The following is a 14,711-nucleotide window of genomic DNA, read 5'->3' as shown; positions in this document are numbered from 1 at the left end:
TCATCCGGGCATTGTGTGCGCTCACACAAGGTGTTTAGTTTAAATAGAAAATCGGCTACGCTGCCAGTGCCGTCGAACGCGATTTTCCACTCCTGCGGTTTGACTGCTATGTTGCTTGGAGTCGGGTACATTGGCGGTACTCCCGATGGCAATGGGTTATGGTCCATCCTACTTGCGTTCCTGTGTTGCTGGTTTGCTTGCTGCGTGGATTCGAGAGCGGCGTTGAGCTGGGCCATGTTGGCTCTAATTGAGCCCATCTCTCTCCGCATTTCCTCCTGCGAAGCCTGAAACAGTTGGTGTAGCACGTCCACCCACGAGCCTCCACGGTTGGCTTCGTCCCGCATTCCTAAGATCCGATCGCTTGTAGCGTCTCCGAAATTTCCTATGTCCTGGTTTGGGGGTAAGGCACCAGCTCCTTCGGGTGCGTAGATCGCCGCATTGGGCATTAGCCCCGAGATATCGTGCACGTTCACCTGACTGGTGCTTACGGGTATGTCCAGTTTTTCGCGAGGGCCATTCAGGTCCGAGCCCACGTTTAATAACGCGGGGTCTCCGTATTGTCCGCCCACTGGGGTGTGCACCACCAAGGGACGCCTGGCCTGAGAGAAGGCCCCTCTATTTATACTACCGCCCCGGTTCTGGTTTCTCCGGGGATTCCCTGCACTCCCAAACGGAGTATTCCGGCCCGGATGCCCGAATGACTGGTCGCGCGACATGTTCAGGGGGGAAAAAAAAATTGGTCAAGCAAAAAAACTTATGCCCGTAAGGCGCTTAAAAAAAAAAAATTATATGAAAAAAAAATTGAGCGCGAATAATTACTGCTATTTCTCTATTTCTGCTTGATAGTCAAAAACCGCAAAAAAAAATTTTCAGTTAAATATGTCTTAATAACTCATGGGAATGCTGACATCCCCTTCCGAAGGCACTCGGGATACAGGCAAAACAAAAAAAAATTACATAAATCCGTTCATACTTGTCCCTAGTGCTCCCAACCGCAGTGCGAGGGGGTCTTAAGGCCCCCCTCCGAGACTGGTTGGGGTCACTAGGGTCACTCCAGGCACACACGGGTCGGTCTCAACAAGCCCAGCCGTAACGCAGGGGCAGTCTCCAGGGGGCTTGCCCCTGGGACTGGTTGGGGGTGTTGAGGCCGCCCGTCCATTCTCACTGGACACCCCTCCTGCCTCCGCCGCAATGGGTGGAGCGGTTTCGGAACCGCTCCCCCAGTCTGGCGGGACAGGAAGGAGTGCCACTCTGAATCCCAGCTCAACCCTCCACAGTCCAGGTGGTATTCTAAACTACCACCTGGGGCGTGGGATGAGCCGGGGTTCTTTTTCCACATACATACACGCACTCACACTGACGACACAAAATTCGGCAAATAAACTAAAAAAAACTATTTTACAAATAAAAAAACCCAAGTTAGCGGACAAAATTATTCCAACGCCGACTGCGGACAACATTCCGGTAACAAAAAAAAACCCCAAAATCTACAAGAAAACTTAAGTGCGTGCAGCACTGCCTCATCGGGTGAATACAAAAGTCCCGATAACTGACGTTAAGTCACATGGCTCCTTCGGCCACTGCCCCCGACGACCAGCCCGGACAACCTGATCCGTCTAACCATCCCACCGCAACGTAGGTGGCAGCTGCTGTGGCTGCTCACTCGGACTGGTGGGATGGTCAACTTCACAGGTTGACCCGACTGACCCCCGCGGCCAGCGCCTCAGGCGCCACGTTGGGCGCCATCTGTTATGGAAGCGCATTTACAAGGGAGCAGTAAGGAAGGCGGTCGGCATGATGTGTTGGTGCACAGTGGCTAGTCATTGTCGGCTGGGGCGGGTCCTTGCCAACCTTACTGTTCCTGCGCCATAAGCAGAAAAAAAGTCATATCATGCCTATCAAAGCGAGCAGCTGTCAAATTCAAAAAAAACCTAACAGAAGCGCAGAGACCGACTCAAAACGCTTATCAATACCAATTAAAACGACATCCGGCCGAACCGGATGCCACGGACAAACCGTTAAACATTCAAAAATTTAAATTCAAATTCAAATAACCGCAAAAAAAAATTTACCGAACCGGACATGGCCGGTTACCAACGCTGAAAATCGGAAATAAAAAAAAAAGCTGAAAATTAAAAATACAAATAAAAGGGCCGAATATGCATAGGGGCGCCGCGGGTGTTGTTGCGACGCCCGGTGCTTGTCCCACCCTCAAATAACCATGGCCACCGACGCACCTAAATTTCGGTGGCCCCTTACCTGGTTCCCTAAGTGCCTTCTAAATAAATGGTGACGTCAGCATTCCCATTTTATTACAAAATTTATTCACACGTCATTACTAGGATATAGGAACAATAAAAATACAAAATATTGAAACATTTTCCATTGTTTATAAGTTACCCTAACCGGTGATTTTACATTTTTGTCTACACGTTCCTATTAAACAATAAAAAACTCAAAATAAAACCTCAAAATAATTCAATAAAATTGACCTTTTTCCATCCAAATTGCTGGTAAGTATAAATATGCCAAAGGCTCAAAAGAAATAAAAAGCCATATTTGATGTTCACGCTAACTAGCGAATGCAAAACTACTGATACCAGAAAAGAATTTAAATTTAAGTTCCTTTCTTCTCTTTCCCTAGTTTTGCTTATTAATTAAAAATTTCCTCCTTATTTCAATTCATTCTCCCCTTCTTTCGTTCTTATCCAGTTAAGTGAGGGTAGTTTTAATTAAAATTATCTCTACCCTTGGCTTTGTTTAACATAGTCAGACCTGCCTTATTTTAAACTATTTTAAACTTAAGTTTCTAGTTATTTTCCCTCCTTTCAGTTTAAATTTATTAACTTAAATAATTTTGCTTTTCTCATTTCCGACCTATCTGCAACTTTAGTTTTCTACTTCCTAATTTACGATTATCTAATTAGATTGTGTTCAATTAAGTTAAGTATACTTTTCTCATATCAGCAGGTTTCCAAGCTGATTAAAATTTTCATTTGCATGTGCTACAATAAACTGCATTCGAACATTTTCCAAAATGTGTTGAAATTCTTTTAAACATTTCTAAAATTAGTTGAAATTCTTTTAAACATTTCCAAAATTAGTTGAAATTCTTTCAAATCTTTCCGAAATGGGAATTCGGAACAAAATTCATATTTGAAAGCTTTAGAAATGTGAAAATGTATTAAGATTTAGCATATTTACTAACTTTTTTTCTTTTCGGCAAATTTAACAACAATATTTAGCAGTAAGAAAACGCAAAACAAATGTATGTAAATAAATAAATCAACTGGAACTGTGCTCTAGTAGAGTTAAGACTGTAGCATCCTAAATGCGTTAACGCGCGCCACAATGTGCAACAATTTTATATGTATGTACTACTTTTATATACATCTATATAAACCAATTCCTAATGTAGTGAAACTACAAGTTAATGTTACTGTGAGCGCGTGTTAAAAGTAAAAAAAAAACACCACTCCTTAAATACTAAAATTCATATTTAAATGTTTAGTTACAACTTATAAACACTCTAAGTATAAATGTATTACCGAAAAAAGTGTAATCATCTAAAAATTAATTTATTGTGCCTAAGAGCAAGCGTTTAGTTTGGTAATTAATATTACTTTCGTTTGGAACGAACTCACCCAAGTCAGGTTGCAGGCCCTTCGTATTGCTCTGCCGTTGTCGTGGTCGTTGCAGGTGGGTGTTGGCACTGTTGTTGGTGGTTGCGCTTTGGTCTGAGGTGATCAAGTGTACCTGGTGGCAATGAAACTTCGAAATGATTCGGCGCTAAATTCGGCTTCCGTTGTATTACGCTGCCGCGTACTGCTGGCCCTGGAGGCGGAGGTGTTGGTTTACGAGTCTTCTCGTAATTCGCTTGACCCTGTATTGTGATGGTCCGCAGGAAATTGCAAAAAAAAATGGAAGATTCCAGACTGTTCAATACGGGAGTTTCGATAGTATGTGGGTCTCCGTTGAACGGCAAGCAGCGTGCAGTTAATAGGAGCACAGGAAGAAATCAGAAACTCAAGAATGACGTAAGAAAGTTTAAGTTATGCACAAACGTTGTGGGAGAAGTGGCAAAAGCGTGTTAACTTTGCAATCTGAGCATTTTGTGTGAATTTTTGTTCTGCGTTTATGCCTGCTACTGGGCTTTCGTCCTTGCAAACGGCTGCTTGTTCAATTGTTGCGAATTCGAGTGCGAATATTCCTGGGTCGTTAAATTACGTAACTTCACGTTGCAGCTGCAATGCGTTTAAGCCTTTACGCAAAGGGGACCGCGGCCGTTGTTGTCCGTGTTTTTTTGGGTATTTGTTTTATTTTGTCGCAAATTGAGAGCTGGATCACTTTTTCCACGGCCGGAACCTCATGCTAAAAGAAAAATTTTTTCTAGTGATGGCCGGTCTATCTTTTTCTCTTTTCGATATTTTTATTTATCGCAACCTTCGCCACACCGCTAGGCGTGTTCCCGTGAACTCGCTCCTAAGTGGATCGCAGCCATAGACCGTAGCAGCAGACCGTAACATGTTTGATAGCTCAACTCAAAGTGAATTCCAGCGCCTCTACATTTGTTGCCTTTTATACTCTCTGATTTCAACGTTCGCATCTTCTAGGCGCTTCCAGAACCTACTAGTCCATCAGCTCTCAAACTTCTCAGCTGTAACTACAATTGCACGATTTATAGCTTCTCTCATTGCATACTTTCTGGAGTATCTCAGATATATGCTTGCATTTGTGCATTGATTCTCCGCTGCTCGTATACGTACATGGCACATATGTGTAGACGCAATTATTGTTTCGTTTATGTAGATACATAATGATTGAATTATTGATGTGAATTCACGTCACTGCTTAGCATCGGCTTAGAGATAGCAGCACCCCTTAGTTTTGCTAATATTCGTAACAATATAAAAGCGCGGATAAATGAAAAGGGTTAATTCATACGTTATCAAAACAGCTGATCGAATGTTTACATGCGCATTGCGTGATCTTCTTTTGTGATTTTTGGACATTGACAATCATAATAGCGGTGATCATGGCGCAATGATACATGGTGGCAGCATGGGACAGCTGATTATAAACTTTTTTTATTTGATTTGATACATCAAATTCCGGCGCAGTACGATTTTGACATTTGTCCATCGAATTTACAAAAGCAAAGTACATGCAATTTTTATTTGTTTGTGGGTATATCACCATGCTGCCACCTTGTATCATTCCGCCATGGGGGTGATTATTTTAAAATATCCTCTTTGCTTTTGCGCTATCTCACAAATAACCCACAGAAGATTGTGAACGTGTTCAAAATTGCTTCGTTCTGCGCATCTACCCTCGTGTTTTAATGAAACGTGAACCAGATACGGATAGAGATTTAACATGCAAATGCAACAACAATGTGACCATATGGTTAAAATTCTGAACAGATTGGCTGAATAATTATTTGTACATAATTGTTAAATAAAAAATACAGATAGTGGTAGTTTAACACATTCTGCTGTGGTGAGTGGTGAATGTGACCTACTAGAGCAGGGATGGACCTATTTTCGGCTCCTAAATCAGTTTCAGTGTCAGCGAGTGCTAGGTGAGACGTTTGTGTGTTTTGGGGTGTAAGGGGAGTAAACAAATACATTGGAAATATCGTACGCTTTTTCTCAAACGATATTCATCGCAAGAAGGTTGCGGACATTGTATATCATTGTAAATTTTACCAAGTAGCGCAACTAACAGCTGATCGGTGAAAATTCGCACATTCACACGCACAGTTCTCGACTCAATTTCAAAAAAAAACTTTAGATTATTTAACTCAATTTTTAAAGTGAGATAATCCTTACGAATTTATGTATATAGAATATATAAAGCGTTTTTGTTGTTATTAAAACAATAGTTTTATTTATATTAAAACTTTTAACATTTTTTTTTTTAACTTTGAAAAAACTCCGAACACCATTCCTTCATTATATGACATTCGACTGCCTAGTCCACTGCCTTCCACTCTATTCACAACATAACCTCTACTTAAGCTGCCAAACTATATAGTAAACAATGTTGTAAATTTTACCAAGTAGCGCAACTAACAGCTGATCGGTGAAAATTTGCACATTCACACGTACAGTTCTCGACTCAGTTTCAAAAAAAAACTTTAGATTATTTAGCTCAAATTTTAAAGTGAGATAATCCTTACGAATTTATGTATATAGAAAATATAAGGCTTTTTTGTTGTTATTAAAATAATATTTTTATTTATATTAAAGCTTTTATAATTTTTTTTTTTAACTTTGAAAAACTCCGAACACCAATTCATTATATGTCATTCGACTGCCCAGGCCACTGCCTTCCACTATATTCGCTACATAACCTCAAAATAAGCTGCCAAACTATATAGTAACAATGGCTGCGGAAACACTAAAGAACTGAAATGAAAATATTCTCTCTCAACCTCGAAAACCAATTCCCAAACTGTGTTGCAATAGTACGAAAGCAAAAACATATATTTTTTGGCAAGAAATACGAAAAACGGAATAACCATAGACTGAAGTCGACTTTATGTTAAGCAGCGCATTATTGACATTCATTTCGCTTTCACATACATTTAATTATATGCAAGCCGATTCATTTTGCAATATATACATAAAAGTATTTAAAAAAGGATTTTTAAAATAGTAGCATTAGAGGAAGTAGTAGTAGAAAAACGTACTAATGCACGTTTCGTATACAATCGTGGGAAAACGCAACCCTTTTCAGACTTGTTGGCAGTGTTGCCGTGAGCCTAGAAAGAAATGTATCAGTTTACAAATAAAAAAGGTACCAATCGCATAAACAACGACTAATTTTACCAGTTTTATTATAAACATAACTGCTTTCATTTATAAATTTCGAATTATAGAGAATTTTCAAATTTCTTCAGCTCACATACATATATCGTTAAATCCACACTGCAAAAATTGTTGGAGCATATGTTGCATGTGTGTTTAATTTACGGCGACCATTTTTCTAATTAAAACTTGCTTTGTTTATGATTTGAAACATAAAGGAAATTTTAAAATTACAACTGAAAATTCAGTTCGAGTTGTCAAACACAAAAGCGACATTACATATTTGTGGCCTTTAGTGCGAGCGAAGCCGTCGGTAAATAAAGGCTATTTTATCCTAAAACGCTTAATAATTTGAACATAATAAGAGCGGTGGCAGCTCTATTTTCCACATATGTATAACGCCAAATACTCTCTCTTTATCAATCTTATGTGTGTTTGTATATTATTCTCTTCCTGTGTTCTTCGCCCCCAGTGCACGGACTTTACCACTTTATTGGTAGATATACCAACCTTTTAGCCCATTTTCATTTTCTACCACTTCTACCACCAAAGCCCAAGAATGTACCAACATTTCAATATACATAGATAGATAGATAATTAATTGAGGATCGCACTGCGACCATTGGTCTATTGTGCCCTCAACTGCTTCACAGCACCTCATCCAAGCCGACTTCTCTGATGAACCCTAGCAGTTCACCTGGCTTGAGGGATTTGATGTGAGAGTGCTCTGGCCATGGTGAGCCCAAAAACTTAGCCCTACGTCTTGAGATTGCGTCACATTCCAGGAGTATATGTTCCGCCGTCTCCGCTGATCGATCACAAAATCGGCATGTGTTGTTCGATAGGATGCCCAGCTTCTGCATGTGGCTGTTCAGTCTGCAGTGCCCTGTAAGATCAGCTGTTAGGATCCTCAGGTTATCTTTCGACAGAACCATTAATGCTCTATATCGAGTTGTGTTGTAGCACCCCAGCAGTAACTTAGATTGCCTCAAGCCTGGCATATTGCGCCAGTGTTCTTCCCTCTTATCCCTTTCTTCTAATAGTAGATGCCCTCTGATTTCCTGCGGGCCTACTGGCAGGAACGGCTCAGGACCAATAGGTCGTGTCATTGCTGCCTCCTTTGCCAGGATGTCCGCTTGCTCATTGCCCTCCACTCCCCGGTGGCCAGGAACCCAGGCCAACAACAGTTTGTTGTGTGCTCCTAGTCGATTTAGCTTTTCAACGCACTCAAGTACTAGTGCTGATTTTATTTCAGACGCCGAGATCGCCTTGAGGCCGTCTGACTGTCACTGAGTATGGCAATTGTTTCGTTGGAGTATTCGCGCTGAAGGTTCAGGTCAGCACACTGGCTTATAGCGAACACTTCCGCTTGAAAAATGCTCGGGTGTGCTCCCAGAGGCGTTGATATCTTGGCTCTGGGTCCAAAGACTCCAGATCCAATCCCCTCTGGCGTCTTCGAGCCATCTGTGTACCATACTATTTTATTTAGCTGATGAATGTACACAATTCTGCTTTCCTTCCACGTACCCTTGTCTCCCAATTCTACTTTGTACCTTCTCTCATAGACTATCTGCCTGAGGATATCATCCCTCGGGAGTTGAGAGATTGGGATCTTCTCTCTCAATTCCTCCATGTTTCGGGACGATATAACTTTACCTATGCCCGAGCCCTCCTTAGCAATATTCAGGAGGGTTCTCTTGGCTGACTGCTTTATTGATATATGCAGCGGGGTCAGATCAAGGATAGCCTCCAGCGCTGCTGTAGGGCATGTGCGCATAGCTCCCGTGATGCATACACATGCCATCGCTGAAGTTTTGACAGCGCTTGCCTCGTCGTCACCCGAGTTGTTTTCGATGCCCAGGCTATCGAACCGTATTTTATCATAGGTTTTACTATCATGGTATACATCCATCTTAGCACATGCGGGCTACAGCCCCATGATTTGCCTGCTAGACGTTTGCATATCATGATGGACCTCGTAGCCTTAGCTCGCATGGAGTCGAAGTGCTGTTTCCATAGGAGCTTGGTGTCAAAAGTGACCCCCAAGTATTTCACCGCGGTTCCCTGTTCTAGTGCCACGCCATTTATTGTAATTGCTCTCAGGGCCGGTAGGGCCCTTCTTCTGGTGAAAGGGATGATGGTCGTTTTAGATGGGTTGATGTTCAGCCCCACACTGGCACACCATCCCTTCGTAATATTCAGTGCTCTCTGTATTATGTCACAGAGCGTACCCTCGAACTTACCCCTTGCAATTATGACGATGTCGTCAGCGTATCCCTGGCATCTTATGCCATTGTCAGATAGCTTTTGCAGGAGTTCGTCCACTACTAGGCTCCACAGAAGGGGTGATAGAATACCTCCTTGAGGGCACCCCCTCGTGGTATTAACCTTAACTGCGCTGTTACCTACATGGACTTCAGCGATTCTTGTGCGGAGTAGATTGTCAATCCATCTCTGGATAGGCATCTGAATTCCTCTTCTCTGCAGTGCTATGTTTACGCTTTCATGAGATGTGTTGTCAAAGGCACCCTCAATGTCAAGGAAAGCGCAAATCACTGTTTCCTCTGTTTCCAATGCCCTCTGTATTTCAGATGTTAATTGGTACAGAGCTGTGTCCGTGGACCTACCCGCTCTGTACGCATGCTGGCTATGATGTAAGGGCCAGCTCTTGAGGGCGTTCGACCTGATTTCTTGGTCCAATATCTTTTCCATTGCCTTCAAGACAAAGGAAGTTAGACTTATTGGTCTGAAGGACTTTGCCTGCGAATAGTCCTTTTTTCCTACTTTTGGTATGAAAACCACTTTTGCTCTTCTCCACATCATGGGTATGTATCCCAGTGCCAGACTATCTCTCATGATCCTGGCCAGATGTGGGATGATCTGTGTCCCTTGCTGCATTAGCACCGGGTAGATGCCATCCACCCCCGGAGATTTGTATTTCTCAAAGGATTCCACTGCCCATCTGACTCTGGCCTCACTGAAGAGGGAGTTGGCCAGTTGCCAGTCTGATGGGGTTGGTTTCACTCTGGGGAACACAGGTTCCGGTACTTGCGGAGAGGCACCCGGAAAATGCGTGTGTAGCAGGGCCCTCGCTCGCTCCTCCACCGTTCCGGTATAGGTACCGTCTGGAAGCCTAATCGCTAAGTTAATCTCCCTCTGCTCTTTGGCTAGGGCCTTGTGGAGCCTTGCCGCTGCAGGTGTGCTAGAAATTCCCTCGCAGAAATTTCTGAAACTTTCCCTCTTAGCTTTCCTTATCTCTTTATTGTACTTTGTTAGATTTTGAGTGTATTCCTCCCAGTTGCCGGTTCTTCTTGCACCGTTAAAGAGTTTTCTTCCTTAGTAGTGTCAGGTCATGCGACCACCAGGGGGTTGCCTTCTTACCCTTAACTAGGGAGACTCGGCAACTGGAGTTGTAGGCATCTATCATTATCTGATTTGCCCTATCTACCCTGCCCTCTAACTCAGTACAGTTAGTGCTTCTGCTCTTATTTCTGAGACTATCCGCGTTAGCCTCTATGATACTTTTGTAGCTGCCCCAGTCTGTTTTCCTGGGATTTCTTTTAGGGCTGTATTGCCCCGATACAGCACCCAGCTCAAACCTTATGATCCTATGATCCGATAGGGAGGGTTCTTCTGAGACTCTCCATTTCGAGATCATATTCTCAGTCAGGTTGTTGCCAAGTGTTATATCTAGGACCTCTGCCCTGGCTCTCGTGACAAACGTCGGTTTGCTCCCGACGTTATATATATTCAAATCGTTGCTGACTATATATTCTAGTAAACACTCACCCCTTTGGTTGGTATCATTGCTGCCCCACTCCGTGTTGTGGGAGTTAGCATCGCTTCCTATGATCAACGGAAGTTTCGCTCTTCTGCAGTGCTCCACTAGCTTCTGCACGTTAACTGGAGGGACTGTGCTGTCGCCCCCGGGAAGTAGGCTGCGGCCAGCACAATGCTGGTGTTGTCTCCATTCACCTTTGCCTCGATCTGCACCGCCACCAGATCCCGGCTTAAAAATTCTGTAATGCAAAAATAGTTAATGTTTGACTTAAGCATTACACATGATCTTGGTCTCTGCTGTGAGAGATCACTTTGTTATTACTTACATTAAGGCCCCTCACCTGTCCCTTGTAAGCCCAAGGTTCTTGTATGAGGGCGATGCCCAGATCATCCGAGGCGAACCTCCTCACCAGTACAGCCGAGGCTGCAATGGCGTGATGGAGGTTGATCTGGGCTACTTTTATGCTTATGCCGGTCATTTTGGCCCGGCCGGCCTCATCGGATCATCTTCATCCGACAATCCGCTCTCGCTTTCGTCCCGCCTATTCAGCTCCAGCTCCTGGAGGTCGAGGCCCTCGATGAGCTCTTGTGTGGTGGGGATTTCTTTTTCATCCCCAGGCTGCAGGATTTTGTCCTTGCTTGCTGCGGTGGGAGGGTTTGTGGTCTCGCGAGCCCTGATGGTATCGGTGCTCGCGTCCGTCATGTTTTCGTCCGACAGCTCGCCTCTGTCGGTGCCCTCTGCCTCCGCCTTGTCTTCCGGCTGCTCACTATTCCCTGGTTGCCTCTGCCTCCAGGGTCTCACTAGGACCAGGCCGTACCTATAGTGCAGCTTGAGCCCGTTCCTGCGTATGATTTGATACGATTCCTCGTCTATGCCTACGTCGAGACGTAGGCTTGTTTCCTCTGCGCTACAATTAATGACGCGCCATCTCTGCGTCCTGAGGCCCTCATTTTGGTTGGCGAGGAGCCGTAACGCAAACTCTTTTGGGCGTTCCGCACTTCTGGGGAGGAACATAGTCACATTATGCGTTGGCGGTATTTCATCCCCGCGTCTCGTGCATAATTGTGGCCCTGTCCACCCCTCCAGCGTCGGTATTACTTCAACGAGCCACTTAACTGTTTTTTCGTCCTCGCAGTCCACGAGGAGCAGCCCTGCTCGGAAGTATACCCCGCAAAAAACTAGGGCATGCCCACATCCCCTGAACACTCCGTCCATTATGAGCTCTTGGAGATTCGTCAGGTCTTCTTGACTTAGGGCCTCCGCCGGGTAGTTACTGGGCAGAACAGCTATTCGGATACCCCTAAGGGCTTCCGAATAGCTCTGCTGCCTTGGTGCCATCCCAGCAGGTACCCCAGTCGCCCTGGCTTGAATCTCCCTGCCCGTGGGTGCAGTGTTCCTGGGAGCGTGGGCCCGTTGCCTTTTTGAGCTCGGAGTTTCCTCCGGCGTAATTTGCCCGATCCTGCGCTTTTCAGCGGGAGCGGGCGCATGCTGGTCAGCTGCCGCTGGCTGTGCTCTCCTTCCTTCTTTGCTTCCACTTTGAGCATTGGCTTTTCTCTGCCCGTGGTCTAGCTCATGCCTGCGCTCATCTGCCCTGGCTCTTGCCTCCCTGGGCGACAGGCCTTCCTCTAGATATCGGAGGTATCTTTTTACCCCAGCCCCACTTAGTCCAAAGCGTCTCTTGTCATCCAGCGCTCCTGGACTGCCCCGTGGTGGAAGTATCTGCCTCTGTTGTGCCTTCTGTTAGGCCGCTTCCACTCCTCCGGGTTCCGCTCTGTATTTTTCCCTTCCTGGGACCTTTCATAGGTGCTCTGTGAGCTGCTACTGGAGTCATGCTCCGACGGTGAACGCCTAGACTTACTCGTCCCTCTAGAGGGACTGCTAGGGTGGTGGTTTTCGTGCTTGGATGCACCGTCGTAGCCTCTCTTTGTCAGCTTTTCTCGCTCTCTTGCAGTTAACTCTTTTGTTTTCTCTTTCGGCCCGCGCTGCGCAATGGAGGTACTGGGCCCTCCATGGATCGCGGGTTTGTTTCCTGCCGCCGCCTTCTGCTCACCTTGTTTGACTTGCCCGCGCTGCTCACCAGTGGATGGGGGTCCACTGGGGATCGCGGGTTTCTCTGCTTCCTGGTTGGAGTGCTCTTCGGGCCCGCGCTGCTCTCCTTGGGTTTTGGTGCTGCCCTTGGGGTTCGCGGTTTTGAGAGCCGGTTCCCTGTATACTCCAGTGCTAGTGGAGGGAGATTCGTCCCTCTGATGCTCTACGAAGAGCATTGCCTCCTCTCTCGTGAGGCTTTCCAGGAATTGCCTGGAGTACGTGCGTGGCCTGCTGCTTCTCTGCCCGCTGCTCTTCCTGGATCCCGTTTTTTTTTGTTGTGCTTTTTTGTTATTGTTGTTGTTGGTTTTTTTGTTGTTGTTGTCCATCATCTTTTTCTTACGACAACTTGCTTGACATGGCAAGCGTTGTTGTCTCTGCTTTAGTTTGGGGAACTGGGTTGGTCCGCCGCGGCAGAGCCCCTTGACGCGGTAAGGCCATGGTTACTCCCCAAGGTGGCCCGGTGTTGGGGAGGCGCCGTTATAATACAGCCGGTGTTGTGGACCTCCTGGCTGCAAACCAGTCCAATGGGCACGGTGACGCATAACACCCTGGATTAGGAGGTGACAGTTCCTGGTTACCGATCGCATTCGACCACATCTGTCAGGTGAGGCGGTTGCCCCGCTCCCATCTGACCAATTAGTATCGAATGCGATCGGCGTAAGCCCCTGCACCGCTACAAGGTGACTGTCTTCGCAGGAGTTCAATATACATATTCGCATTGAAACCAAATACTGCGATCATTAGGTATATAATAATTTTGCCATTGCTATTTCAAACGAAGATTACATTTATTTCGGTTTTTATTTTGAAAAGTTTGTGTACGAATTGGAACAAGAAATAAATTTGTTTATGAAATACATATATGTAATACTCCTATATTGCTAATAGAGAATGCTCGCACCATGTTTTGAATTCCAAATCAAAACAAGATAGCCTATAAAATTTTTGTGATTGTAGCAGCATAAGTGTGACAAGAAAAAAATTAAATTTAGGTACATTCGATTATTGAATACAAAAACAAAAACGTTTAAACAGCAATATATCGGCACTCTGATGTTTGGGAATGTACCTATGTAGCTTTTTGTAGCAATATAGGAGTATTACATATATGATGAAATAAATGTGGTAAATGAGCACGCAAATATTTCCCTGTGCTATTTTCATCAGTTTTTTGTGAACAATTTTAAACGAAAATAAAAAAAGGTTTAAGTAAATACCAAAGTCGGTTATTTTGTGGCAGTATTCTTGGTACATTGGAAAAATGTTGTTGTAATTAGACGTTTCGGTAAAATTTCGTCAGTATTTCAAGCTCGAAATACAGCAAACAAGTATCATATATGCATAAGCTACACTCGTGGACAAAATAATAGGTGTAAACAGCTTTGGTTCTCTATCATTACAAGATTTTGCAAATGAAAGCAAATGTGTGGTAATATTTATATATAATATAATATACTTTCCGGTTGGTATCTGAGTTGTTCAGAAATGGAATTGTCACATGTAAGCAATGGCCAGGTCAATCCTCTGACCTAAACGCGATTGAGAACTTGTGGAGTGGCCTTAGGAAAAGATTGGCGTCCTTTTCATTACAAAACAAGATAATTATTTCGGCAGAAGGCGAAAGATCGGGATGGGATAGCACTCCATTGGAAACCTGCCAAAAATTATTCAAAGCCATGACCAATAGAATAGGCAAAGTTATACAAAGCATGGAGGAGATACCGGTGATTAAGAAAACAGTGGAGTAAGGAATTATATTTCAATGGTGTACTTAGATTTCTAAGAAAAGTTTCATACACCTATTATTTTGACCAACGAAATTGTTTAATTATGACACAGTTTTCTTGTAAATGGATGAATTATAATTGTTTTCATATATTTAGTATAAGTAACTAAAGTTATAAATATTACCACACAAAATTTGTTTTCATTTGTAAAATCTTGTAATGATAGAGAACCAAAGCTGTTTATACCTATTACTTTGTCCATAAGTGTATGTATACACAAATTTAAATGTATTTTTTTGTTTT

General features: G+C 43.9%; 1 long non-coding RNA gene across 1 annotated transcript; it reads right to left on the bottom strand.

Moving 5' to 3' along the window:
• Positions 1–6,160: 6,160 nt before the first annotated feature.
• On the bottom strand, positions 6,161–11,776 carry LOC137250206 (uncharacterized). Its single transcript, XR_010952857.1, has 3 exons — positions 10,919–11,776; positions 10,602–10,831; positions 6,161–7,698 (listed from the first exon to the last, which is right to left on the bottom strand). It is a non-coding gene; the product is annotated as an uncharacterized lncRNA (long non-coding RNA).
• Positions 11,777–14,711: the final 2,935 nt, after the last annotated feature.

This window comes from Eurosta solidaginis, chromosome 4, assembly GCF_040869045.1.
Source record: "Eurosta solidaginis isolate ZX-2024a chromosome 4, ASM4086904v1, whole genome shotgun sequence".
Lineage (NCBI taxonomy): Eukaryota > Metazoa > Arthropoda > Insecta > Diptera > Tephritidae > Eurosta > Eurosta solidaginis.
The sequence above is the reverse complement of the archived record's forward strand: the minus strand, read 5'-3'. Positions and strand labels throughout refer to the sequence as shown.